The sequence below is a fragment of the Tiliqua scincoides genome, chromosome 2 (genome assembly GCF_035046505.1).
Source record: "Tiliqua scincoides isolate rTilSci1 chromosome 2, rTilSci1.hap2, whole genome shotgun sequence".
Classification (NCBI taxonomy): Eukaryota; Metazoa; Chordata; class Lepidosauria; order Squamata; family Scincidae; genus Tiliqua; species Tiliqua scincoides.
Genome location: NC_089822.1, coordinates 266,602,030 through 266,629,937, shown reverse-complemented (window position 1 = coordinate 266,629,937; position 27,908 = coordinate 266,602,030). Strand labels below are relative to the sequence as shown.

General features: G+C 48.6%; 1 protein-coding gene and 1 pseudogene across 1 annotated transcript in view; both read right to left on the bottom strand.

The window, feature by feature from the left end:
* LOC136640513 (zinc finger protein 721-like) overlaps positions 1-27,510 on the bottom strand; it is a 30,388-nt pseudogene extending 2,878 nt beyond the window's left edge.
* The window catches only part of LOC136640365 (zinc finger protein ZFP2-like), a 246,632-nt gene that overhangs the window by 124,721 nt on the left and 94,003 nt on the right, over positions 1-27,908 (bottom strand). The gene's annotated exons all lie outside the window — the stretch shown is intronic.

Genomic DNA, 27,908 nt, shown 5'->3' with positions numbered 1-27,908 from the left:
TCCCTCCATATCAGGGGTGCCCAAACCCCGGCCCGGGGGCCACTTGTGGCCCTTGGGGGTTCTCAATCTGGCCCACAGTCTCCACAGTCTCCAATGAGCCTCTGGCCCTCCAGACTTCCTGGAGCTTCTGCTGGCCTGACAAAACTGCTCTTAGCATGAGGACGACTGTTTGACCTCTCACCTGAGCTGTGGAATAAGGGCTCCTTCCACTTCTTCTTGTTTCACATCTGTGATGCAGCAGTGACAGTGAAGGAAAGGCTGGGCTTGCTTTGTGCAAGGTCTTTTATAGGCCTTGAGCTACTGCAAGACCTTCATTCATTCATATAAGTTCCATCATTATGTAACTTCCATTCATTTATGTAAATTTATTCAAATTCTAAATGTAAATTAATTCTTTTTTTCCCCAGCCCACAACACAGTGTCAGAGAGATGATGTGGCCCTCCTGTCAAAATGTTTGGACACCCCTGCTCTAGATTCTCTCCGCAGCTTCAATGCTGCAGTAGCGTCTGAGAAACCCTGGATCACCTGTTTTGTACAGAGGGGCTTTTCCCTGAACAGTTTCATTCTTTTTTAAATGGCAGGGAGAAGGCACTGAGCTCAGCTGAAGTGGAGAGAGCAAGAGTGGATCCACTGCATCTCCCATCCTGCTTAATATCTGACTGCATTGCCCTTGTGGCAGGGGAGCCTTTTCACCAACCAACAGGCAAAAATGGGAGGGGGAAGAGATCGTTGAGAGGTGTCAACATGACTGCATAGCACAAAGCCACAAGAAATGACTGCTGGAGTAACCACCGTAATGTTTCTTTCCAAGATCCCCATGACTGAAACATATAACATCATGTATGGGATGGATGGCCACAGAGATTGGGTCAGAAAGTACGGAAGAAAACGGTCCCTCAGATAACCTGGACCCAAACCGTGAAGGGCTTATTGACCTTTAAAGGTCAGCACCTTGCATTGGGCCCAGAAAGGAAAGGACACCTAGTGCAGTCACTGAAGCAGCGGTTCAACAGATTGAAAATGCTTAGCTCCAGTAACCACCACCAGAACGCATTATGGTAATCCAGTCTTGAGGTCACTAAGGCATGGACCACTATGGTCAGGTCTGATTGGGTCAAGTATGGCCATAGCTGGCGTACCAGCCAAAACTGGCAAACACACTCCTGCCCACAGCTGCCACCTGCTTCTCCAGGGAGACCTGTGAGAAAAGAGCACTCCTAAACTGTGCATCGGATCCTGCAGGACGGCTGCTACCCCATACAGAGAGGGCAGATGCCTTAGGACCTGCATTAAGGATTTCCTGAGGAGGAGGCTTGTCTTTTTTGGAATCAGTTTTAATCTATTGCCCTCATCCAGACCCAAACCGCCTCCAGGCAGGGCTCCAGGACCTGTATAGCCTCCCTGGAATGGGATGGCAGGGACAGATAGAGCTGGATGACTTCCCCCAGTGGCTTTACATAGATGCACAAAAGCATGGGGGACAAAACAGAACTCTGTGGTAGCCCACACTGTAAAGGCCAGAGCCAGTTATGGTGTGATCTGAGTCATTCTGTACTCAGCATGTAGTTTGTCTGTGGAACTCCTTGCCACAGGATGTGGTGATGGCATCTGGCCTAGTTCCCTTTAAAAGGGGATTGGACCAATTTCTGGAGGAAAATTCCATTACGGGTTAGAAGACATGATGTGTTATGCGCAACCTCCTGATTTTAGAAATGGGTTATGTCAGAATGCCAGATGCAAGGGAGGGCACCAAGATGAGGTCTCTTGTTATCTGGTGTGCTCCCTGGGGCATTTGGTGGGCCGCTGTGAGATACAGGAAGCTGGACTAGATGGGCCTATGGCCTGATCCAGTGGGGCTGTTCTTATGTTCTTAACTACAATTCCCAGGAGGCCTTGCAGGTCTCTTGTTATCTGGTGTGCTCCCTGGGGCATTTGGTGGGCCGCTGTGAGATACAGGAAGCTGACTAGATGGGCCTATGGCCTGATCCAGTGGGGCTGTTCTTATGTTCCTATGTTGCAATGCTGCTTTGAGAAGCCACTGGCTTTTTTGCCTATTTTTTCTCAAAAAGCAGAAAGTGAGGGGGCGGGGGGAGCACAGGTAAACCAACAAAAAATCAGTGACCTACGTGATGACACTCACACAACTGAATAGGAGTTCCAGAATTCACTAGAATTATCATTAATAATATTTATGTACCTCTTTTTTGTTGAATGTTCTTAATGATAATGTTCTCACAAGCGGTTTACAGACAAAATAAAATAACTAAATGGATCCCTGTCCCAAAAGGGCTCACAATCTATAAAAGATGCACAGAGTAGCATAGCTAGAAGAGGTGCAAAGCACTAAGTTTTGCAGGAGCATCAGCCTGCAGTTCAATCAGCCCCTCCCCTTTGGAGCCATGCCAGGGATTCGACTTGGAGTTCACCTCCAGCAGCCCAGAATGGCTCTCCAGGGTTTGGGGGGAGATTTTCAGATCCCCACCTGGAAATGCAGCAAGGACTAAACTCAGGATCTTCTGCATGCCAAGCAGCTTCTCTGCCACAAAGCCACAGCCTCCTCCCTTAAAGACCATTGTTACTTTGGAAACTTCCCATCCCGGCATTTGCTCCCCATTTCTCTGCAGAATCATTGGTGATAAACACTAAGAACAATCCATACCTTTTAGCATCTAGGGCAGTGGTGTCCAAACTTTCTAGATATTGTATATTTTAAAAATGAACAAATGAAATTTAAATGAATCCATCAATAGCAAAAATATCAGCAATAAAAAATATTTTAAATTCTTGCAGGCTGGAAAAAATCTTGTGGGGGGGGGGCCCAATGTGCCTCCAGGTCACAGTTTGGAGACCCCTGATCTAGGGAGATTAAGCAAAGGGGTCCTGACTTACCCAGAAAAGCCACGTTCTCCAGGTTCTCCAGCATCACTTCTGCATACAGGGCCTTCTGTTTTGGCTCCAGCAGAGCCCACTCCTCCTTGGAGAAAGACACAGCCACCTCCTCAAAGGACACCGGAGCCTGAATGAAGAAAGGCGCAAATTATCCCTACCCAAGACACATTTCAGAGACTCAAGGAGGGGAAACCTGATATTTTCCTGCAATGCTCAACCCTTTGCATTTCTGCAATTTGAAAAAGGGTAGTTGAGTTTTTAAGGGCGCAACCCTAACCCCTTATGTCAGTGCTTTCCAGCACTGGCATAGCAGTGTCAATGGAACATGTGCTTCATCCTGCATTTGGGTATCACCCATGGAAGCTTCCTCGAAGAAAGGGAATGTTTGTTCCTTTACCTCAGAGCTGCGTTGCCCTTATGTCAGTGCTGGAAAGCACTGTACTGGAAAGCACTGACATAAGGGGATAGGATTGCGCCCTATGTTTTGTTTATTAGAATGACAACAAAGAATAAACAGCATCTCACCAAACTTCTGCTTCCAGAAGACCCCCATGCAGTCCTTCCTCAAGTCACAGAGCCCCCTGCCAGATCTTGGAGACCCCTTCTGCACACTGCAAAGGCCGCCAACTCTGTGACACCTCCATCCTTATGGTCTCTGTAGCTTTCACAGAATCCAGGAACTGGAGGGTCCTGCTATGCCAGAGCTAGAACACCCAAGCAGGTGGCTACTCTGAAGGTCCCTATCAAGGGAGAGCCCATTTACACTGCTTATTAAATGATTCGTCTGACAGCTGTCACCTTTTTTCTGTTAGCAAACTTTCCAGCATCTAGGGCTGAATCTAACTCAGCATGCCTGGGTTCCCTTTGAAGGGGAGCTAAACCTTTCTGTAAAGCAGTGTTTCTCAAACTGTGGGTCCTGACCCACTAGGTGGGTCACGAGTCAATTTCAGATGGGTCCCCATTCATTTCAATATTTTATTTTTCATATATTAAACTTGATGCTACCATAGTATGTGACTACATTTGGGGAAATATTACAGACCTGTACTTTTAACAAGCTACTATGTATATTCCCTTAACAAGGATAGTAAGTGGGACTTACTCCTGGGTAAGTGTGCGTAAGATTGCAACCTAGGTTGCTAAAAATGTTCTTGCCTGATGATGTCACTTCCGGTGGGTCCTGACAGATTCTCATTCTAAAAAGTGGGTCCAGGTGCTAAATGTGTGAGAACCAGTGCTCTAAAGGACAGCTGGAGAAAGTGCCCTTGGGCATGCACAGAGTGACTTATCCTTGCAAAGGCAACACTTCTTCACCTGTCCTAAAACTTAATAGCACCTGGAGCTCAATCTCTGCTTGTGCACCTAGAGCAGAGGTCTCCAAACCCTGACCCAGGGGCCAGATGCGGCCAGCCTCCTGTCCCCCGAAAGCCTCCGGCCCACTTGGCCGAACATGACTGGAGTTGTGTTCTGGTTGACTCTGGAGGGTGTTCTAAGGGCCAGAGAGACTGAATTAATGAGCCCATTCATTCATTTATTCACTCATCTAAGTTCCAGCTCTAATTGATTTATATAAATTTTATATTTAAATTTTTTTCTGGCCCTCAACACTATGTCAGATATTTGATGTGGCCCTCTGGCCAAAAAGTTTGGAGACCACTGACCTAGAGCACGAGCAGAGCCACAGACAGCGTCCCTCTTCTGTCTTGTAGGGCAAGATGGCGTGAAGTCTCTCAAAGCTCAGGTTCTACATGTGGGCAGCACCTGGGATGACAGCACATGCACACGGATGGCTCTAGCCATCTCCAGTTCTTGGGCACAGTGCTGTGTGGAAATAAGCTCTACTTAAACTACACAGGCCCAAAGCAGTTCACGGTGCTTCCCACAGGTACGTCTTTTATTCACAATGAACCTTCATTCCTGCCTCTCTCTGCAAACTGCCCTGCTGAGCTGCAGGGTATTTAGAGCTGCTTCTGAGACATTCGCTGTGAGCAACCTCTATTCCTGCAAGCAGAGGAGAGAAGGAGCCCTGCCCCTCCTGACTCCCGCCAATGTGTTCAGATCATGCCAGTCCAAAGGGGCAGCTACCACGTGCACATAAGGGCATTCCTCATGGCATTCCTGTGGAATATTCTGCAAATGGGCACCCCCACATCTTGCAGCACCAGAAGCAACAGGAAAGGAAGAAGCAAAGGAGGCGACTCCTTCTGTTGCCGCTCCCTGCAGGCTTCCCTGGTCACCTGCCCCCTACCTGAGTAGACTTCATAGCAGCCCCTCCTTCTCCAGCCCACGGAGGAGGGGACACAGAACACAATGCCGAGGCCTCTCCACTGCCTGCAAGAGACAGAAGGGAGACTTTATTCCTCCAACTCAAAAGTTTTTCTTCTGGGCCCCAGATCTGATCTTCTGCCTGTTGACAGAGTCTGAGGAGACAGCAGGAAGTCCTTCACGCAACACATCCTTACTACCCAGAAGGTGCTCCCCAGATGCATATGGCAAGTCCCATTATCTCAGCTAACCTGACAACTGGATGAAAGGAAGGCAGAGGGGGCAGGTCTATCAGCATGCCTCAGCATAAAAGACACATTAATCTGGAGGTAGGGTGGGGTGCAAAGGGCAGGGGGGCTACTGCCTTTATGCCCTGCTTCTGACCGATTACACTGAGAGCAAGACACTGTCCGCTCTGCTGCAGGAAGCAGGTGTTGGGAGGCAGCTCTCAGTATTGTGCCCTTGATTTAAAAAGAATTAGGGCACAGTGGCTTTTCTTCCACAAATGTTTGCGTCATTTAACCCAATTTAATATAGTTATTGTACTCCACTGTTTCTATCTTACTGCTGGGCTGCCTCAACCGAGGCAGAGTCCAGAGCTTGAGTACTTGGCATTCTCGCTCTGCGTTCAGCTGGTCAGAGCATGTGTGTCTCACCCTGTGGCACGGTCCCTGGGAGCTGTGGGCTTCCCTCTCCAGAACAAGGGGTCTGCACTGTTCCAAGGAACTCCCGCCATTGTGCTTCCCACTGCTGCAATGACAATCCCTCTTCTGGTTCCTGCTTAATGTGCGGTGGCTCTGCCCAGTTCAGATGCTGCACAAGAGCCCCCTTCCGGGCTGCAGGGGAGAGGTCCTCTGGTTCTGCCAGCCTTGTCTCTGGCTGGAGTCTTTCTGGCTCCTCTTGCTCCATTTTCAATCCCGGCTTCACATGTTCCTCTAGTGCAGGCTGGAAGTGCAGACCCAGAGCTAGGAGTTCTCCCCCTTGCTCCACAGCCATTTCCAGGCAGAAGGGATGCTCCCAGCTTAGCTTAGTGCATCTGTCCTTGACAACAGCTATGGACAAAAAGAACTTGCAGTTCGCTCTGGGGCTGGATTGTGGGCAGTGGTTGGAGGAGCTTCCTCAGCAGAGCTTCATCACATGGGATCTTTGACCAAAGGGAGGAAACTTTCACCTTGAAGGAAGGAGGTGCTGCAGGGAGGCAGTTTACCCAGTCAAGGGAATCTGAGCACCCACAGGAATCCTGTTCTGCCAGGTCTGTTGCTGATTCTTCCTTTCAGTACTGAAGATGCAACACCTAATGAAGAGACAGAGAGTTATCTTAAAGGGGTAACAAGAAGACAAAGCAGAGAACATCAGACATCCACAAAGCAACCCAAGTATGGGAGAACTCACAACCTTCCCCAAGGATGATTAGTGGTGAAGTCACAGCAGAGACAAGATGCCAAGACCAGACCAGGAGTGCCACGGAGGCCAGAGCGGAGGGTGCGGGGCTCAGAGGTGCAAATCCGCTACCAGGAGGCCGAGGGCCCCGCAGGCTTTGGGGTGGCTCCAGCCTCCCTGCCTTCGCCTCTGTGTTGCTCTGGCGGCCTGGGATGGCTCCGAAGGGGAAGGTGAGGCTTCCCGAGATCTGCCGCTCTGCACACCTCTGGCTCTGCCACTGAGCCAGCACCTTCTCTGCCTCTCCCCCTCATCAGGTGCGTGAACCAGACACAGTTGATCTCTGTGCTGGTCCACAAGTGCGCTCAGTGCACTGGCCGTCCAGAGTGCCCTGCATCCAGGAACCCCCCCAGGGCTGTAGCAGGGGCAGTCGCTGGCACAGAAGCGGTCTGTGGTGCAGGCCCCCTGTGTGCAAAGGGCCCTGGTCTGGTCAGGGCAGAGTCTGCAGGCCTTCCTGATTTCCACGCGTGCCGCAGACAGGCTGGTTCCGCCCCAGGAGTGCAGGCAGGGAAAGCCCCCCAGGCCTCCACTGGGCCGCTCTCTGCACCTGCCCTCCGCACCCCCTGAGCAGAGAGGCCGGGGCGGCAGGGCCTCCTCCCTGGCCTTGGTCTCAGGCTCATGGGAAGGGAGGGGCTCTCCTCCCTCTGGGCCTGTGGAACTCCCTGCCACAGGACGTGGTGGGGGCACCTGCCTGCCACCCTCCCCCCAGGTGCTCCTTTGCGTGCTCCGCCGCCACCCAGCCCAGCCCAGCCCAGCCCAGCGCCCCTTCCTCCTCCCCCTGTAGGTCCAGGGACGTTCAGGGCCAGGCCCCCAGAGGGCACCTGCTGTTCTGAGCCCTGGAGCCCCTCCCCCCGCTGCCGGCCACCTGCCTCCCTCCCCCGTAGCCGCACCTCAGCCGCTTCCAGTAAGCGCCGCCATCTTGCCTCGCGCGCGGGGCATCCTGGGAGTCGAAGTTTTCGCCGCGTCCGCCATCTTTCCTCCGGCGCAGCGCATGCTGGGAGCGGTAGTTTCCTCCTCCTCCAGAGGCCTCCTGGGGACTGCTAAGCCAGCCCTGCGGGGAACAGGCTCCCCCTCCCCCCTGCTGGGGCAGTGGACTCTCTGCACGAGCTCCTGCCCTCTGCTCGCCGCCTGGTGGGTCGCGACCTGATTGTGGTGGGTCGCAAAGCCAAGGGCCAGGGAAGAGGAAGAGGCAGAAGTCCTGCAGAGGGAACTGAGGCATGCCGCGCAAGGAGGGCCGTGCCTGCTCCCCTGGGAGGGAGGCGGCCCCGGACAGTGGCGTGTCCGGAGGGGGCAGGGGGGCAGGTGCCACTGCCACGATCCGAGCAGCGCCACAGGGGCAGGGTGTTGGGGAATAGCAACACTGAGTAGTATTCATCTGTTGAGTATCTAGTTCTTTAAAGTGAAATTGTTTCACTTTAATTTAATGGTCTTATATTTGATGGTCTTATAACAAAACAGAGTTCTTGATCAAAGCCTGCATCAGATTGTGAGTAAGTCTTTGGAGAAATGGATGCCCTTTAGTCTTAAATTTTTGGGTCTGAGTTTTTGTGCCTTGGTTTGCAAGCAGCCTGGGTAGAAGAGCAATAACCTTTTGCCTGATACCAACACTTCCCCTCCCATTCAGAGTCTGCCTGCTCTGGGTGGCTCCAGCCTCCCTGCCTTCCCCTCTGTGTTGCTCTGGCAGCCTGGGATGGCTCTGAAGGGGGAGGTGAGGGGCTGGGGCTCTGTGAAACCAGCGCTCTGCACCCCTCTGGCTCTGCCACTGAGCCAGCACCTTCTTCGCCTCTCCCCCTCATCCAGGTGCATGAACCAGATACTTCCTGTTGATGGCTGTGCTGGTCCACAAGTGCACTCAATGCACTGGCTGTCCAGTGGTGCGCACGACGCGTGCCCTGAACTTCAGGAGCCCCCCAAGGGCTGGGACAGGTGCAATCTGTGTGTGCAGACCCCTTGTGTGCAGAGCCTAGCCTGCCTCCGCCTGCCCTCCTGCTCCCCACGCGTGCCGCAGACATGGGGGCTTCGCTTCAGGAGCGCAGGCAGGGAAGCTCCTGGGCTCTCAAGGGGGTCAGCTCTTCTCCTGGCCTAGACACCCTCTGAGCAGAGGAGGCCAGGGGCAGGCACAGCCTCCTCGCTGGCCTGGCCTCAGATGCAGGGGAAGGAGGGGGCTCTCCTCCCTGTGGGGCCTGTGGAACCCCCTGCCACAGGGGGCGGTGGGGGTGTAAACAAAAGTGGGGACTGGGTACCCCTGGGTTCTCGGAGAGCCCCCACACGAGGCAGGAGAATTCAGAGGACATCAAGTCTTTCGTGTGCAGACGGGCTTGACCGTAGACAGATCAAGCAAAGGCTATTTAGACTTACAACATTTTTGTAGACTGCTTTCAGGAAGGGAGGAGGGAGGGTTTTCAGCATGATCCATGAGAAACAAACACGTTACAAAGATATGTGTCAGCCTGTATCATATGGTGAGCCATTTTCCGCTTTCTCGGGGTGTTTTCCAACATCCTGTGCTGCAAGCCGTGTTGGCACGAAAAGCTGGCTCTGCATTGCTACAGATAACGGTTCATTTTCTCGCGCTCACCCTGTTGAGATCCTCGGGGCCCACACTGGGTTAATCTGCAGAGAGCAGGCTGTGCTTTGTCAGGGACAAGGCCTGGCACACGGACTCTGGCCGTTCAGGCACCCCAGAATTCACCCTGCTGTTGCTCATGGTTCCAGGCCTTGTGCTTTAGGGGAATCCCGAACAGGGGCACCTGCTTGCCCCCTCCCCCCTCAAAGGTGCCCCTTTGTATGCTCCGCTGCCCCCCTGCCCCAGGAGTTCCCCTCTTGCCTCCGGCCTAGCGCATCCTAAGAGTGGTTGTTCCTTTCTCTTAAGTCCTCTTGGCCAGTCCCTCAGGGAACAGCGGCTCCACTCCCCCTGTTGTGCAGGAGGACTCTCTCCACCAGCTCCTGCCCTCACCTGCCGCTTGGTGGGTCACGACCTGACTGTGGTGGGTCACGAAGGTGCCGCTGACGAAGCAGTGTTGGAAGAGGAGGGCTCAGAGTCTCCGGAGAGGGGACCGAACGCACTCACGGGCCTGGCTCCCCATCAGGGCAGGAGGACGAGGCGGCCGGAGCAGTGGCGTACCCAGAGGGGGCAGGAGCCCCAGGCACTGCCACACCCCCCCCCGCAAGTCCTGCACCGCACCAAGGACCGCGTCCTGAGGGCCGCCCCTTCCACTACGCGGAGCGGCTGTGCTGCTGCAGCCACCTCTGAGGGCTGCCCCTCCCCCTCAGCGAAAGGGGAGTGGAGGGTGGCCCTCAGGGGCCGGGAGGGGGCAGCCTCCGCCGACTCTGATGGGGAAACGTGCTGTTTCCCAGGCTCCGAGGGGCTACCGCGCCCTTCTGAGCGCAGTGCTTGGGGCCAGTGGAAGGGGTGGCACTCCCTGTCCTGGGCGCGTCCAGCGGCTCCAGAGCGCTCTGAGGGAGCCTTGCGCAAAGACTGCAATGCCTCCTCCGTTCCCTGCCACCTCCAAGGGGGAGCGCAGGACGCAGCAGCATGGAATTACTGCGGCGAGGATGATGTCACCACAAGCACTTCTGGGTCAGGGTTGGGGGCAGCACACTCAGAGGTGGCCCCGCATGCTGAAAAGCCCTGCTTTAGAGTGGTCCCGGTCTGAGGGATGCGGCCCCAGAAAACACCCAAGAAGGAAGTCCCCCCCTCCAAGGTGACAAATGTGTTGAGCCCAATGGAAAGTGAAACTAAGCTGCACATTTGCACGTACGAGTAAGCAGATGTGCCCTGCCTTGAGTGGAGGGTCAGGCAAGGCTGCCAGAACGGTCCCAGTCCAATGAATGTGGAACTCAACAGGTGCTCCAGAAGGCAGAACCCCCCATAGCGGAATAAAGAGACTCGAGCAGTTGAGATTTGTTGCTTTTCAGTGCTGTAAACGGACTGAAATGGACCCCCATCCCCCACCCCACAAGCACAGCTCCGGACGTCTTCAGTCAACTGTGCCAGAGGCTCTCCGGGGATCAGAGGCTGGCCATGGGCAGGATACAGACTTGCTGTGGGCCGTGTGTGGCCCCCCGAACTGGGCACTGGGTAGGGCTGAAAACTTACTGAATTTTCTTTTTTGGGGGGGCTTGAGGTTATTGCAGGCAGGCTACAGGGGGAATTCACCTGGTGGAACAGGAACACCATCTCATCTCCTCTTAATTAGTTTGCAAATTTATAATTATTAATTTTAGAGCCCGATCCTAGGCATGTCTCCTCAGAAGTAACACCCATTATAGTCAAAGGAGCTTACTCTTAGATAAGCGTAGATAGGATTGTACTCTTTATTTATTTATTTTTTTAAAAAAAATATTTTATTTATTTATTTATTACAGATACAGGTATGGAAAATGGGTTACACATGAGTATTGGCCCTGGATTACAACATGCATCATTCCAAAAAAAAAAAAAAATACAATCAAACGACTGTAAAAAAACACACACAATAATCATCAATACAATCATATTTATCAGTATAAAAATTTATATTTAAAGATACACTCAGTATTATTTAACTAAAATTATCTATCCAATCATAGAAAGGCTTCCAATACTTTCTTACTCTATCTCTCTCTTTCATACTTTCTGTTAAAACTTCCATTTCATAAATTTTGTCTATTAAATTTTCTCTAATTGGCACGTCTGTGGATTTCCATTTTTGCGCAAACAATATTGTTTCCGCTGTAGCCATATGTACAATAAGGTATTTCTCACATTGATCTTTAATTTCTGATGTCACATTTAGGAGGAATATTTCTGGTTTGAATGGTAATACGCACTTCAATATCTCTTGCAACAATTTATGTATCATTTTCCAGTATTTAGAACATAAGAACATAAGAACATAAGAACAGCCCCACTGGATCAGGCCATAGGCCCATCTAGTCCAGCTTCCTGTATCTCACAGCGGCCCACCAAATGCCCCAGGGAGCACACCAGATAACAAGAGACCTCGTCCTGGTGCTCTCCCCTACATCTGGCATTCTGACTTAACCCATTCCTAAAATCAGGAGGTTGCGCATACACAGCATGGCTTGTACCCCATAATGGATTTTTCCTCCAGAAACTCGTCCAATCCCCTTTTAAAGGCGTCTAGGCTAGACGCCAGCACCACATCCTGTGGCAAGGAGTTCCACAGACTGACCACGCGCTGAGTAAAGAAATATTTTCTTTTGTCTGTCCTAACCCGCCCAACACTCAATTTTAGTGGATGTCCCCTGGTTCTGGTATTATGTGAGAGTGTAAAGAGCATCTTCCTATCCACTCTGTCCATCCCCTGCATAATTTTGTATGTCTTTCTTTGCTTTTTCACATGTGATAAAAGGTTCCTTCAACCTCTTTATATTTCCAACACTTATTTGATGACCGAGAAAACATTTTTGCTAATTTCTCTGGAGTTAGCTACCATCTATAAAACATTTTATATAAATTCTCTTTAAAAGACACTGCTTTAGTTATCTTAATATTTATATTCCATATTTGCTTCCAATCATCCACTGATATATTACATGCAGAATTTTTTGCCCAGCGCAACATTACATCTTCAAATGTCTCATCTCCAGGAAAAAATTGTACATTTTTTTTATACACTTCCCCTCATCAATCAAAAATATTTTATCAAAGCTTATATCTTCTTCATAAAAACCTATTTTTTTGTCTTCTCGTAATCTTGTTCTTATTCGCATTTCATTCCACCAGTCCAATTTTATTCTTTTCTCCTCTAACTCAGGCTTACTTAGGATCTCTCCTTTAATATTCAGCAGATCGCTGTATGATTTATTTTGGTCTGTTTTAATCCAATTCGGATTACTTGCTATTTCAAGCAGTTTTATCCATCTGGGAAATTTAGAATATATCTTGTATTTTATCTGTTCCCATATCCAAATTAAAGATCTTCTTAAAATGTGTTGTCTAAAATATCCATGCTGTTTGACTTTATCATAAAACAAGAATGCGTACCAGCCTATTTGTAGATCATGTGCTTCTAATGTTAAAATTTTGGAATTTGGTATGAGTCCCCAGTCTTTTATCCAATTCAAGGCTGCTGCTTGGTAATATAATTCCCAGTCAGGTAGTCCGAATCCTGCTCTTTTTTTATCCTCTTGAAGTAATTTCAGTCTCGGTTTTTCTCCTTCCCAGACACATTTTGTAGTAATTTTATTCATTTCTTCAAAAAAAGTTCTCTTCAAAATAATCAGAATAGTCTGGAATAAAAACATTAATTTTGGTAATATTTTCATTTTCAATAGAGCTATTCTTCCCATTAGGGATAGTTGCAATTTATTATACTTCTCCAAATCTTTTTTTATTGCTTTCATTAGTTTAATATAGTTGCCTTCCATTAATGTACTTGTCTTTTATTTTGCCTTTTAATCGCTTCTGTTATTTCATTTACAGTAATTGTATTTTCCAATAAGTTCTTTTGATCAGCTAAAATTTTAATGCTATTCTTCTTCTTCAGATATTCTATTTGTTTCTGGTATTCTATATTTTTTCTCTCATATAATACCTGAAAAATTGTTCAATAATTTTTTTCTTTACTTCTAATTCTATTTTCTCTTTTCCAGTCAAACCTTTCAATGTTTTAATATAGTTTTTTTGTCTCTCTTTTTTCAGCTTATAAGCTAACCATCTTCCTGGTTTGTTTGCATTTTCAAAAAAAAATTGTTTTGCCATTTTCATTTCTTCTTCATCTCCTGCGTTTCCATTATTTTAATTTCATGTTGTATCTTCTTAATCTTTTGTTGAATTCTTTGATTTGTAGGTTCTTTCTGTAATTCCATTTCATCTTTCTCTAATCTTTGTATAAGATCTTTTGTTTTCTTCTCTTGTCCAATTCTTTGTTTTGCTGCAATCCTTATTGCTAATCCTCAAAAAAATGTTTTACACGTATCCCATACAATTTGTGTTTTAGTTTCTGGATAAAAATTGGTCATAAAAAAAAATTCCATTTCTGTTATTGCTTGATTCAAAAATTTCTGATCTTTCAAATGAGTTGTACTTAAATTCCAACTATTTCTCCTTAATTTTTTATTTATTATTAATAAAATTGGATTATGATCGGCAAACGTATTAGGTAAAATTTCAGTCTGAAACATTGCGTCTAAACCAGATATTGAGGCCCAGCACATATCAATTCTAGACCAGGAATTATGTGAATTTGAATAATATCTGAACTGTTTTTTCTCCAGGCATTGTGTTCTCCGTGTGTCAATCAACTGTAATTCTTCTGCCATTTCCAAAAAAGGTCTGGGTAGAGTTCCTCCTCTTTTTAGAGATCTTTTGTTAGATTTTCTGTCCCGCTTAGCTTGAAAAACTGCATTAAAATCTCCAAATAAAAAAGATCCCTGTCTTCTTCCACAATTAATTTCTCGTATAATCTTCTGTAAAACTTATCTTGATGTGCATTTGGTGCATAAATATTGACAACTAAGGCTTTCCTTGTTTCAACTTGGATCTCTACAATCAGAATTCTCCCAATTGCCATTTCAATTTAGGTTCCAATTTGGGGTTAACATATGTAGCTACCCCCTTTTTCTTTTTTTGTAGGTCTGAGGCAAAAAATAAAGTTCCGATTTTTCTATTATTAAGAAATCTAACATCATTTTTTCTAAGATGTGTTTCTTCAATACAGATTACATCTGCTTTGGTTTGGTATAATTGTTTTGGCATTCTTCTGCGTTTCTGAGGAGAATTCAGTCCATTAATATTTACAGAAAAAAATTTCACTTGTTGCTCAGCCATTTTCACGTAGAGGTTTTTGTCTTTCTTAATAATTTCCTTGTTCTCTGTCTCGTTTGTGTATTCCTTCTTCCTCCCACTGCTCCTTCTGCTTCTTCTTGGCTGTCTTCTATATCTTGATCCATCTCTTTGTTTTTTTTCTTTTCTCCATTCTGTTCTTTTTGAGTTTGATCCAAAGATTCTTCCTCTTCTTGAGAGGATGTTCTCTCTTTCTCTGAAAGTTCCCCGTTTTGTTCTCCTAGGCTTTCTCCATATTTTAATAAAAATTGTTGAACTTTCATCATTGAATTTATATTAAATGTTTTCTCTTTATAAACAAACAAAAGGCCTTCCGGAATTTGCCAACGATATTTCACACTATTGCTCCTTAATATTGCAGCAAAATTTCTATAAGGTGTTCTTTTTTGGCAAACTTTCCAGGGAACTTCTTTCAAAACTCTCACTTGCTCTCCCTCCACTGTTCTTTGTTTTTCCTCCAATCTTTTTAATATATTATCTCTTGGAAGTTCTTTTCGTAAACTTTATCACTATCTCTCTTGACTTGTTATTCAACCTTGCATATCTAGAATTGACTCTATATGCAGTAACTATTATCTCTTTAATCGGATCCTTCTCCAGTTCCAGCTCCATTGTCAACCATTCTTCTATTCCACTTCTGGTGTCTTCTGGAGACTAAGGTTCTGTATTCTGATAATAAATGCTGCTTTTTCCATCTCCCGTCTCATTACAGAAGTCTCTAATTCTTTGTTTTCCTTTTGCATTTGAACCATTCTCTTTCCCATCTCCTGCATACTTTTATATGTTTTCTTCGTATCTCTCTTTAAATTCTTGACATCCTATTTGTTTTTTGTAATCTGATCCTGCATACTTGTCAGGGAGGAATTTATTTGCTTCATTTGTTCAGAGAGTTTGCCTATCTCTTCTTTCATATCATTTCTAAAATCTTTCATCAGATCCAGTAGTGAAGTCTGGCTTTCCCTCCTATGCTCCATAGCTGCATATGTAGCAATTTGTGATCCAACTGATGATGATGTCTTGGGTGTAGTTTTACTAACTTCCTTTTTTGATGTCATTCTTTCCTTTTTACTATTTTCCTCTTTCTTAATAAAAAAGTTCTTTTAATCCGTGTAGTCCCTTAAAATGACAATCTCAAGATCTAAAAACAGGTCAATTCAAAAAACCACCATAACCACAATTCAATAGCCACAAAGAATTATAAACACAAAAAATTTCATTAATCTAACATTTAAAAACTCCCCAAGTCTAATTTTCTTACTTCACCTTCTTGCAAGGCTAATCCCCAAGTTTTATCTCCAAAAAGGGTATCTTGCTTCACCTTCTTGTAAGGCTAGTCCACAAATTCTATATCCAAAAAGGATGCCTTGCTTCACCTTCTTGTAAGGCTAATCCCCAAGTTTGATATCCCCCCAAAAAGTGAATCCCTAATCCAATTCAATACCAATATCAGTTCAAAGCAATGAGTCTTTAAGAGCTCTGTCTCAGGTCTCTAGTTATAACAACAAAGATGAATTGTTCCAGCAATTAAATAGTCAACCCAGTCTTATTTTCTTGCTTCACCTTCTTATAAGGTTAATCCTCAAATTTTATAATCCCAAGGTTTATATCCAAAAAGTATAAATCAGTATTCCAATTAAAAAAGAAATACCACTTCAAGTCCACACCAGTGTCAAAATACTCCAGCAAATAAAAAGTGATCCAAGTCTTATATCGAAAAGGGGTGGATCAGTAGTCCAATTCAAGTTAATAACACTGTCAAATCCAGTTAATATCTCTTTAAATACTCAGTCCTGAATCCAGCTTCAAGCCTTTTGCAATGACAGGCCTGAATCCAATTCCAAGCCTTTTGCAACAAAAGTGAAAGTAAAATTATTTCAGCTGTTAAAAGTTAGTTGTTTATTCCTTTTCGATGCATACCATTACGCCAGGGTGATCTATAATGTTCCCTTATTTATTTAATATTATCTTTTGTCTTTTCTTCCAATCACCCTTATTACAGAAGAAAAAAATACTCCAGGAGGGGCTTCCTTACATCCGAATTCGCTGCTTTCCACTCTGGGTGGCTGCCAGCCAACGTAAATAGTCTTAAAGTTATTTTTCCCTCCTTCCAACCTCTTGTTTGCAATTCTTTTAATGAACTGATTACTCACACTTTAAACCTTTGTTCACTCACATGTTGTATCTAGTGGGCCGTGGGGGGGGGGGAGTCACTGTAATGGAAGATCAGAAGATCATCAGGTGGATGATGTGGTGTTGACAGCGATTCCATGTTTTGTCAACTGGTTGACAGCTCTGGGAAGGGCAGGGCTGGCTCCACAGCTGTAATCAATCAAGGCCAATGGAAACCTGGTTGGACACCTGAGCTTCATTTCACCTTGATGGGACTTTGAATGGACATGGACTCATGGACATGGAAGAGATGGCTCACCTGAGCCTAATTTGGATTTAACAAGGTAGCTCACAGCTGAGCTGCATTTTGGATTATGAGACATCCAAGGATAAAAGGCAGCTTCAGAAGGAGACAGAGCTACTCTGACCCAGCCGGATGCTGACCCAGCCGGAAGCTGGACGCTGACCAGAGGAGACCTGACCTGGCTTACCTGGACTTTGGACTTGGACTTGGACTGTGACCCGGCATATTGACGTTGGACTGTGAGTTGGCAATCTGCATTTATTGGACTGGGAATACTGGACTGGGAAGATTGGACAGCTTTGGAGATTGAACTGTGGACTTGAATTGGAGGCTTCAGACCTTTACCCACTGAGTTAAGTGGAGTTTTGGGGAGGGAAAGCCTCTGGACAAGAGAACTTGCAGGGAGTGTCTGTGTTCATAGCAATAAATTTGGTTAGTTGCTATAGATAAGGAGTTCTGTGTTCATTCCTTTGCACATCACAGCTGTTGTAGAGATAAAGAGGGTGTTAATTAGCCAAAAAGAGGACATTGGAAGGGAGTTGGGATATTTGGATGGGACAGTCACCAGCTATCCGAATCTCTCCAATATGGCGACCGGGATGCGATGTGATCCAGCATAGAGCAAAATTGGGGTATCTTTGAAACTGCAGTTTCTAAAGATAGTCCCAGTTCACGCTCTCAGCCTTTGTTCCTTCTTCTTGGCAACAAAGTGTTCCGCATTACTGAGGTCCTCTGGAAAACACATCTATTTAGCAGTTTCCCCAGGAGTCCTCCCAAGTTCCCTGCTACTGCACTTTCAGTACTTGCTGCATTCTCAGGAAAGCACTTCTTGCTTGATGATGTCACTTCCGGCCATGACATCATTTCCAGGTTAATGACATCACTTTTGGTGGGTCCCGGACAGATTATAAGAAGAGCCCTGCTGGATCAGGCCAAAGGACCTGCAGGCGCTCACTCAGGGCTCCCCGCACCCGGGAAGGCTGCTGCAGGGATTGGTGAGTACATCGCAGTCCCTGCAGCCCCCCTGAGTGTCGCGATCCTGGGGATCGCATCGCTGCCTTTCCCTCCCCCCACTGCCTCCCTCCCTCCCCTGCAAAGACTTAGTGACTCTCCCAGAGAGTTTGAGAACCACTGCTCTAAGCATATATATGGTCTCTCCCCTAGTGAATTCGTTCATGTAGAGTCAAGGCAACCCTGCCACTGAAGCTCTTTCCACACTCAGAACATGTATATGATTTCTTCCCTGTGTGGGTTCTTTGATGTGCAGTCAAGCTTGAATTCACACTGAAGCTCTTTCCACACTCCACGCATTAAAATGGTTTCTCCCCTTTGTGGGTTCTTTGATGTACAGTCAGCTGTTGCCTCCGACTGAAGCTCTTTCCACACTCCAAGCATTTGTATGGCTTCTCCCCTGTATGGGTTCTCTGATGGAGAGTAAGGTTTCCACTGTGCCCAAAGCTCTTTCCACACTCCAAGCATTTATATGGTTTCTCCCCCGTGTGGGTTCTTTGATGTACAGTCAGGTGTTGCCTCCAACTGAAGCTCTTGCCACACTCCAAGCATTTGTATGGCTTCTCCCCTGAATGGGTTCTTTGATGCAAACTCAGGTCTAAGCTCTGACTGAAGCTCTTTCCACATTTCAAACACTGATATGGTTTCTTCCCTGTGTGGCTTTTTTGATGCACATTCAAGTGACTCCTGGATCTGAAGCCTTTTCCACACTTGAAGCATGTATATGGCTTTTCCCCAGTGTGGATTCTTTGATGTGCAGTCAACCTTGAATTCACATTGAAGCTCTTTCCACACTTCATGCATTTATAAGGTTTCTCTCCAGTGTGGATTCTTTGGTGCACAGTGAGGTTTGGTCTTCGACTGAAGCTCATTCCACACTCCAAGCATTTATACGGATTCTCCCCAGTGTGGATTCTTTGATGTACAGTCAAGCTTGAATTCACACGGAAGCTCTTTCCACACTCCAGGCATTTATATGGTTTCTCCCCTGTGTGGATTCTTTGATGCACAGTGAGGGATGCTCTTCTACTTAAGCTCATTCCACACTCCAAGCATTTATAGGGTTTCTCCCCGGTGTGTGTTCTTTGATGCACAGCTAGGCTTCCCCTCTCACTGAAGCTCTTTCCACACTCCAAACATTTATATGGTTTCTCGCCGGTGTGGGTTCTTTGATGCACAGTGAGTTTTGCTCTCTCACGGAAGCTCTTTCCACACTCCAAGCATTTATATGGTTTCTCCCCTGTGTGGGTTTTTTGATGCATAGTAAGGTTTGCTCTCTGACAGAACCTCTTTCCACACTCCAAGCATTTATACGGTTTCTCGCCTGTGTGAGTCCTTTGATGCACAGTGAGGCATGCTCTCGTACTTAATCTCATTCCACATTTCAAGCATTGAAATGGTTTCTCCCCCGTGTGGGTTCTTTGATGGACAGTCAGATGTGAGCTCTTACTGAAGCTCTTTCCACACTCGAAGCATTGATATGGTTTCTCCCCCGTGTGGGTTCTTTGATGTGCAGTCAAGTCTGAATTCATACTGAAGCTCTTTCCACACTCCAAGCATTTATACGGTTTCTCCCCGGTGTGGGTTCTTTGATGCAAAGTCAGGTTTGCTCTCTTACTGAAGCTCTTTCCACACTCCAAGCATTTATAGGGTTTCTCCCCTGTGTGGGTTCTTTGATGTGCAGTCAAGCTTGAATTCACATTGTAGCTCTTTCCACACTCCAAGCATTGAAATGGTTTCTCCTCCATGTGGGTTATTTGATGTACAGTCAGGTGATGCCTCTGACTGAAGCTCTTTCCACATTGCAAGCACTTATATGGCTTCTCCCCTGTGTGGGTTCTCTGATGGACTGTAAGGTTTCCACTGTAACGGAAGCTCTTTCCACACTCCTGGCATTGAAATGGTTTCTCCCCGGTGTGGGTTCTTTGATGCACAGCTAGGCTTCCCCTCACACTGAAGCTCTTTCCACACTCCAAGCATTTATAGGGTTTCTTCCCTGTGTGGGTTCTTTGATGTACAGTCAGGCCTGATCTCTGCCTGAAGCTCTTTCCACATTCCAAGCATTGAAATTTCTCCCCCCTGTGGGTTCTTTGATGTGCAGTCAAGCTTGAACTCACACCGAAGCTCTTCCCACACTCGAAGCATTGGTATGGTTTGTCCCCTGTGTGGGTTCTTTGATGCAAAGTCAGGTCTGAGCTCTGAACAAAGCTCTTTCCACACTCCAAGCATTTATAGGGTTTCTCCCCGATGTGGGTTCTTTGATGCCTAACTAGTGATGAGCTGTCACTGAAGCTATTTCCACACTCCAAGCATTTAAATGGATTCTGCTCCCTGTGAATTCTTTGATCTGCTCTAAGTTCTGATGTACAGCTGACCATCTCTGCATGTGGAGGGCATTTTTCCTTTTTCTTTATAGAATTTTTTCGTGGAATGAGTGGGATGACACTGAAAACTCCACCCTGAGAAGTACTAGACTTACTTCTCCCTTTCTTTGTCTGCTTTCCTTTCTGCTTCCTTGATCTGCCTTGATGTGTATTTTTCCTCCCTGTGCAGATCTTATGGGAAGAAACAGAGGTGCTTGGACTGAAGGCATTTCTCCACTCAGAGTGTTTCAGAGATTTCCCCCCTGTGTGGATGTTGCTGTGTTTATCAATGTTGGTTGTGCAACTGATCGTTTCTCCGTGCAAAGGACTCTCATTCCTTCTCTTCCCTTTCGGATGTTCCTGCTGGTTTGGGATTTCATGGATGTCATATACCTGACAAGGAACAGATTTTGTCCTCCAGACTGTGCTTCCCTCCTGCCTCCCTGACGCATCCTGGACTCTCCAAGTCTCTTGTTCTACACCAACAGCAGCAGCTTCCGGTGACACTCCACGTGACTCCCTGTGAGCCTCACTATGTTTTTTGTTGCTTCCTGAAACAGAAAGAGAATCTTCAATAGGGCAATGTGCTTAAATCTGTGAGTTGGTCTGGGAGGTGGACTTAGACTTGGAAGATCCAGGTTCAAATCCCCGCTCAGCCATGAAGCTTCCTGGGTGACCTTGGGCCAGACACTTTCTCTCAGCCTCACCTACCTCACAGGGTTGTTGTGAGGACAATAGGTGGGGAGCAGCTCTATACACTCCTCTGAGCTGTTTGGAGGAAGGGCGGTATAAAAATGTGAAAAATACATAATAGATAAAGCCTCATTTGAGAGTCATGGCAACCTTTCAAAGCCGGTGCAAGCAAAGATGGTGTGGCTTTTGCTGAAACACCAATTAGTGTTAGCACTGCACTGATTCCCCAGGGGAATGGGCAGCAAACTGCTGCCTTCCTTCCTCGTTACTGACAGGGCCGAGTCCTGCCATTTGTAACCTGCACATCCCTTGGAGCAGAAGGAATGTGGAGATGTGGCAGGCCAGATCATCAGATGCTCGGCTCACACGGAGCCAAGCTGAGCTTTGCAGGCGATGGGAATAGGCTGGCTCGTCAGAACCAATGCTACGCAGTGGCAGTCCTGGGCTTTTTCCCACCTGGGGACGCCACTCTGTTTGCCGCCCTGGCCCCTGACCCCAAAGCAATGGCACCGATGACATCATGTCACTGCAATCACTTCCAGAATTGCAACAGGAGTTCCAGCATCTGGCATGATTCTGTGCTGCTATGGGGCATGTCTTTCATTTCCTCAGAGGAGACGAGTGACGCAGCACAGGTCACAGCTGTGAGTTGCGGCCACTCTGGTCACAATACTGCGCCACCCCCTCTTCTCCTCCTATTTAGAAAGGGGTGGCCTAGAGGGGCAGCAGGCTGGGAGTTGCAACTCCTGGCACACTGCCACTCTAGGCCACCTCTTTCCTCTCTTCCCATAAAGAGGGGGGTGGCCTAGAGCAGCAGCACACTAGGGGATGCGACGGGAGTGGGGGAGTTAAGGCCACCCCTGGAATATTGTGTCCAGTTCTGGTTAAGTTCCCCCTTCTAGGAAGCCAGCCCTCAAGCCCTGATTGAATTTTGCTGATAACTGACACATACATCCTGATGCCCATTCAAATGTATGCATACTCCAAGCACCCAGCTTTGTGTTAGCAATCAAGCTGCCTTCCAGCTCAGTCTGTCTCCCAGCCCCTTATAAGAGAGGCCTTCCTCTCACACACACACACTCTCTCCAAGGCCCAACACATTTGTGTCGTGTCACAGGGTCCTCTTCTCAGGATCCCCCTCCCCTCCAACTGCTCTACAGGACAGGTAACTGTCTTGTCCCTGGAACTCTTTCCCTTCTCCCCTGCCTTTTTCTCCCCTTCTCTTCCCATCTTTAGTTAGCAGCTGGGATTGGCAGAGCAGGGACCCCTAAAGCCTTCCCTGCAACCCCCTTCCTTATCTATTTTCCTCGGATGCACCAAACACTCTTCACGCAACCACCATGAGAGCTAGGTAGCAAGAGATATATATCTCCATGTGCATTATTTTTACCTTTGTTCTTTTGTCATAACCCATAATCTTTTATTGAAAGTTATCTTTCTCTCAGCCTCCTCTTTAAGCAAAAGGGAATTTCTCTGCATTACCCTGTCTTGTTATCCAGCCTACAATCCTAATGTAATAATTCCCCTAAGCAAAACAGTCTTTTTGGTAACAGAAAGGTTACAGAGTTTGGGGCTCTTCAGTCTAGAAAAGAGGCGCCTGAGGGGGGACATGATTGAGACATACAAAATGACCCAGGGGATCAACACAATGGATAGAGAAATGCGCTTTAGGCTCTCACACAACACCAGAACCAGGGGACATCCACTAAAATTGAGTGTTGGGAGAATTAGGACAGAGAAAAGAAAATATTTCTTTACCCAGCGGGTCATTAGTCTGTGGAACTCCTTGCCACATAAAGTGGGGATGGCATCTGGCCTAGATGCCTTTAAAAGGGAATTGGACAAATTTCTGGAGGAGAAAGTCCACCATGGGTTACAAGTCACAGTAAGTTTGTGCAAGCTCCTGATTTTGGAAGTGGACTACTTCGGAGTGCCAGATGCAGGGGAGGGCACCGGGACACAGGTTGTGTCTGTTGTCTTGTGTGTCCCTGGGGCATTTGGTGGGCTGCTGTGAGATACAGGAAGCTGAACTAGATGGGCCTATGGCCTGATCCAGTGGGGCTGTTCTTATGTTGTTCTTATGAGTTGCGCTGAGAGTTGCTCAAGACCTCTGGGAGAGGAATTGCACCCAGAGTGGCTGCCAGTTGAGGCTACCCCAGCTGCGATTCAGCCCAGTTCTGGGGCGCCCACCCCCCTCTCCTCCTTTATCAGAGGGAGGCTAGCCTAGAGCAGCTCTGTACTGGGAGTTGCAAGTCCTGGTGCACTGCCGCTCTAGGTTGCCCCTTTCCTCTCCTCCTTTATGGATTCAGCACCCTTCTGCTTCAGCCCCTTCCTCTCCTCCTTTATGGGAGGAGAGGAGGGGGCTGAAGCAGAAGGGTGCTGAATCCCAGCCTTCCTCAGGAGCAGGAGGCTAAATGGGTGGTGGGGGAAGAGGCTGGTTGTGCTGTCCCAACAGGTGCGGCACCTGGGGCACTTGCCCCCATATCCCACCCTAGATACTCCACTGATGTCACATTGCCTAAACAAGGAGAGTTTCTATTATGCTGGAGGATTCACATTGGCCACAGCTCCCTCTGGTCTGAAGCTACTGCTGTGTTAAGCAGGACTTCTCATAAGCAAATGACCTGCTCTTCTTCCAGAATATCCTGCAAAATTGCACACACCCCTTTTTCCAGCTGGGAAATGAAGGCAGGTTTTGGAAACTCCTCTGAGCAGTGCCACAGCTAGAGCGGGGGGGGGGATGTGTCAAAATGCTACATTTTTTCAGGCACTTGGCTGTGTAAAGTGGCACCTCCCCCCCCCCCACATTCAGTGGCATGATGGACTTCGGAAGCATTGCAGAGGCATCTCCTACACCAGGGGTGCTCAATAGGCGGATCGCGATCTACCGGTAGATCGCGAGGCAAAATGAGTAGATCGCGGAGCCCTGTCTCTCCAAACTGTTAATATGTCAGTTTCATCTAGTGACTAGATGAAACTGACATATTTAGCTGACACTAAACTGACACTGAAACTGACACTTTAGCTGCTCTTCAGGCATGCAGCAACAAAACTGACTAGACTCTAGTCAGTTTCATCAGTTTCGTGGCGCTGCATGCCGGAAGAGCAGGAGCTAAAGTGGGCGGCGGCGGGAGGGGGAGCTGGGCTGCACTGGACTGAGGCTCTTCCTGGGGCTCCATAGCGGAAGGGGGGGTGGGAGTTCGAGATGGAGTCGCTCTGATGGCGGTTGCCGCGGGAGGCCCCGAGTGACACTCCCCTTCCCTTCCAATCAGGTCCGGCCCAACCCAGCCCAGCCATGCCCGGCCCAGCCCCCCCTATAGGAGCCCAGAGGTAAGTGCTGCGGCCGCTGCTGCTCTCGGTCGGGGCTGACAGGTGAGACGACCCCCCTGGCCCCCCCGCCGCTGCAGGAGGAGGGCCGGTGGGAGCAGTGTCTCCCTCGCCTGCCGCCTGCACGCGCAGACCCTCTCCATGGAAACGGGGAAGCCCCCCGCCCCTTCCGAGGAGGACCTGCGACGCCTCCCTCTCCCTGCTGGTCTTGGGGCGCAGCCACAAAGAGTTTGTGGGGAGTGGGGAGCTCCTCCCCCCTGTAGTGCAGCAGGGCTGGGCATGTGCTTCTTGGGGGGACCTGTGGCTGCCCCCAGTATGTTGGGTGGGGAGAGAGGAGAGGCCTCCCATGTGCTTCCTGAAGCATCTGGTGGGCCACTGTGGGGCAAAGGAAGCTGGACTTGGTGGGCCTCCTCTGACCTGGTCCAGCAGGGGCTCCATACATCAAAGGGGGTGTCTGTCAGACGCTTCCTTCCCCCCTGGTAGCCTTGCTGGGTTTCAAAGTAGCTCTCGAGCCAAAAAAGTGTGAGCACCCCTGTCCTACACATTGCTCTCACCACCCCAAAGGCTCTGAGTGCGAGGAGCCGCTTTACATGGGTGTCCAGGCGCCCGAAAAAGCTTAGCGTTTTGACCCCCCACTAGCTATGCCACTGCCTCCCAGAAAGAAACAAGGAGATGCTTCAGATTACAGAACACGGAGGCTTTGCAAAGAGATCTGACTTGAGGTGGTCTTCCTACCCCCAAAAGGACACAGCGTAGGACGGGGAAGAGGGAAGCACTTCAAACTCTTATACCTGAACATGCAGCAGAAAAAGCCGTGTGGATCCCAAAGTATCAGCCTGGTTTATAGGAGTCAGTAGCGTAGCTGGGGGGATGCAAAGCACTAAGTTTTGCAGAGAGCCTCCTTGCAAGCGGCCCCTCCCCCTCCCCTTTGGAGCCATTCCAGGCTGCGGGAACAAAACAGAGGCAGTGCTGCTCCCCAAGAATTCAATGCCTCTGTTTTGCTCTCCTGGCACAGAATGGCTAAGAAGGGGAGGGGGAGGGGCCTCTTGCATGCTGCACTGGGGCTCCCTGCAAAACGTAGGGCTTGGCTTTGCAGCCCCTCTAGCTCCACAACTGATGGGAGTTCAAGCTCACTGCTTCTGAAACCTGAGCGGAGTCACCTGGTGGGAATCCAGTTGGGGAAGTGAAACCAGTCACATTTCTTCCATCCACCCATCAGCAAATGGAAGGGAAGCCTCAACCAGAAGGACAGCTGCCCCCCTCTCCCTCCTGAGACAATCTCCTCTCTGCACAGGGACTGGGAATTTAGGTAAGCAGAGAGAGGTGGCCTTCTCCTGCCTTTACACCCCCTGAGCAGGGCTCTTGCTGGAGCACCATCCCAGTCTGGAGCAGCCTTAGCTCAGTGGCAGAGAACCTGCTTTGCATGCAAGAGACACCAGGATCAGTCCCTGGCACCAGCTCAAGGGAGGGCTGGGAGGGGAGGGCCTGGCCTGAATCCCTGCAGAACTGCTGTCAGTCAGTGCAGGCAGGACAGAGCTGGGTGGGCCAAGGGTCTGGCTCAGGAGGAAGTGGCATCCCTCTGTCCCAAAATTCCCTGAGCCCCCTCTCCGGACAAGCTCAGGTTGGAAGAAAGAGCTGCTTTAAGGGATGATACACCCCCCCTCCCAATATCTTATTGGACAAGCAGTTCATGTCAAATACACAGCTCTGGTATTTAAGTATCAACCTCTGGTCACTAAAGAAAACCAAGAGGATGACTATAGTTTTCAGTTCCTCCATTTGTTTGAGATGAACAATCATGGCTGGCAAACCAGCAAGTTCCAAAGGCCTTTGTTGAAGCCAGGACAAGCCATGTCTGAGATGCTGTCAGTCGTATTATCCCAGGAGGTGAACCACCAAACATATGTGGCTCTTGGTTCCAGGAGAAGTGAACAATAATCGTGAATCCAGAATTTGCTTCTACTTAAATGTAAAACCTTCCCCCTGAGTAGCTTGACTGGATCTCCATCCTGCCCCCAGTGCAACTGGCCAATCAGAGATCAGCGTCTCTCTGGTGTCATCAGGCACAGGTAACCCCACCTGCCTCAGGGGAGCCTGAGACATTCCACACCCCTCTGGAGAGACAATGAAGGACAAGCAGATCATGCAAAATCCCTCGGGCAGCACCTGGTCCCAGACAAGCACCAACTGGTGGACTAAAACACTGGATAATGCAGAGGAAGGAGAACAAGAGGGCCTGCCAGGCAGTGCCAGTTGCAAGAGGCTCATCTGCAGGCCTGGCAGGTCCCAAAATAGGATTCTGGACTTCTCTCCATTGACTTCCTCATCAAGACATTTCTCTCCTGCTCTTCCATACCGAGAGAGCATCAGTCAGGCCAAGCTCAGCTCTGCAGCAGGGAGGCACAGCAGGCATGTCCCAGGCACAAGTTCCAGCCCCACACGCCCCACTGATGTGGTGCAATCCAGACAGTGAGAAACAAGAATAAGAGCAGTCTGTGACTCTGCTGCCTGCCCCCGAGGGAGAAAGGGCATCCTTACCTGGAGAGGCCACGATCCCGGAATTCTCCAGCGTGACTTCCCTGGGCAGAGGGTTTAGGCCTGGATCCAGCAGAGCCTCCTCCTCCTTCGTAAAGTGCACAGCCACCTCCTCAGAGGACACAGGAGCCTGGAAGGAGAAAGCAGTTTCTCCTCAGCAATCCTGCCTCACGTGTTTTAACACAACCTCCCCCTTCTCTTGTCCCCCCAGTCTGAAAAGAGGAACTGAGGTGGGGGCAACAAGGCATTCCCTGAAGTGTCTTTGGCAACATGGATCCAGCGGGTTGCCTGAATCTTTTCTTTCAGTTAATTCTTTTGTGTCAGGACTGGGCCAACCCTTGAAGGAGCGTCCAGTCCAGAAGGAAAACCTCAGTCCTCCTCACAAGCAAATGCTTACTGGAAAGGGACTGGTGACAGAGAGATGAATGTACTCAGGCAGGCTGCCTCTCCTCACCCCAGCAGGAGCGATTGAAGGTTGAAAAAGGGAGGGAGCCGCGCAGAGAGAAGAAATCTGGACTCCAAACATGTGAGGACAGTTCAGTAATAGGGACCAGTTACAGGATTTCACTGGTCACCTGACCCGCATCCCAACCCCTGGCATTCCAAGGAAGTCACACACACTCTTCTTGTGCTTCCGTCAAGGCCTGTAAGAACAAAGGAGGGAGCCACACAGATTCTTGCACTCGGCCCCCCTGGTCCGGCCCTTACCTGAGCAGGCTGCAGAGTGGCTGATTCTGCTCCACGACGAAGAGGGCAGGATCTGGAACGCAGCCCCGATGCCATGTCACTGCCTGTGAGGAGACAAGCGAGATGGGAAGACATTCAGGCCCTTTCCAAACTTCACTTCCTTGTGCAATTGGACACTATTTCCCTCCTTGCCCCGTGACTCTGGTTCTGATCCAGAAATGCCGCAGTGGGTGAGCCCCCCAGCCCTCCATTCACTATCTCCCCCTTCTCTTGTTCTCCAGTGTTCACCTCATCCCGCTTTTTGCATTGGTTTCAGCCCTTCTGGCCCCCCCATTCCAGTCTTTACACTGCCCCCCAAACCGCACCCTACAGATAAACCCACCTAAGAGCAGATCCAAAGTGGAGCATGCAAGGGGGGGTCCCTCTTCCCCTTCACTGGCTGTGGGCGTCTGATCTCCCTCTTCCCCTCTCTGTTCTTTCTCCCATTGGCTCCAA